We start from the raw sequence: 1,055 nt of genomic DNA, 5'->3' as shown, positions 1-1,055 counted from the left end.
CGGTGACGGGCCATAATAATCATATACAGTGTATATTGACAAAATAAAAAAAAAAAAAAGATGTAAGGAATTTATGTTAGTTTTCTATTGTTATATAACAAGTCACCATAAATGCAACCACTTAAAACAACAACAAAAAAAAATAAATAAAAAAAAAATAAAATAAAATAAAATCCTGCACACCCTTCTTGGCCCACTCTAAATCTAAGAAGTAAGCTAGAGAAACCTGAGGAGTAAGCAATCTTTCTTCCATATTTCCATAATACTAAGCTCGTGCCTCTGTTTTTATTACCATGGTAATAGCTTACATGTACTAAGTATTTATGATATCTCAGGAACCAGTTAAAGGCTTTATGATTTATATCATGAAATACGTAACACAAAGCATTATTAAAAAAAAAACATAGCACGCCAACACCTGTATACCCACCATCTAGCTCTACCTGAATCTAATGTTCTGTGAGTATATACTTTCTATTTTTAAAGGAAATAAAACATAGATAACATTGTATATATAGTAGAAACCCCTGTATAGTTTACCCTGATCTCATTCCCCATTCTCCACCTGTAATAGTAACCAGTGTTCTGAATTCAGTGTTTTCATCCCCAAACACGTTCTTGTACTACATATTTGTGCAGCCAGAAAATATCTAGCATTGTTTTAAATGTTTTCAAACATCATAGAAATAAAATATTCTCTAAATACATAAATACATACACACACATATATAAATGTGTGCATATACATATATATGTATATAGACAGAGAATCACACACAGATCCTTTCATTGCCTCAGTGATAGAGCTAGCATTATTGCCATAGACATATAAAACATTAATAAACAAAAAAATGCAAGATGAAAAATAAACTGAAACCAAAACTGTTAAGTCCTAACATAATATAATGATTACTTGTGTGTTATTAAAATTAATGTATATAATACAGAGTTAATATATAAATCAAGTTATATTTTTCTGCAAACTTTTACAGGATGAAGATTATGTAATTATATCACATAACTTCACTCAAAATCCTGGTATGTTTAATGTTATC

At 28.9% G+C, this 1,055-nt stretch overlaps 1 protein-coding gene across 1 annotated transcript in view; it reads left to right on the top strand.

Moving 5' to 3' along the window:
* Positions 1 to 1,055, top strand: part of LOC103606148 (fibrocystin-L) — a gene marked incomplete at both ends in the record, with an annotated part of 125,955 nt that overhangs the window by 92,164 nt on the left and 32,736 nt on the right. The gene's annotated exons all lie outside the window — the stretch shown is intronic.

This window comes from Galeopterus variegatus, unplaced genomic scaffold (assembly GCF_000696425.1).
Source record: "Galeopterus variegatus unplaced genomic scaffold, G_variegatus-3.0.2 Scaffold6346, whole genome shotgun sequence".
In the NCBI taxonomy this organism is placed as follows: Eukaryota; Metazoa; Chordata; class Mammalia; order Dermoptera; family Cynocephalidae; genus Galeopterus; species Galeopterus variegatus.
This window is presented reverse-complemented; position numbering and strand designations above follow the sequence as displayed.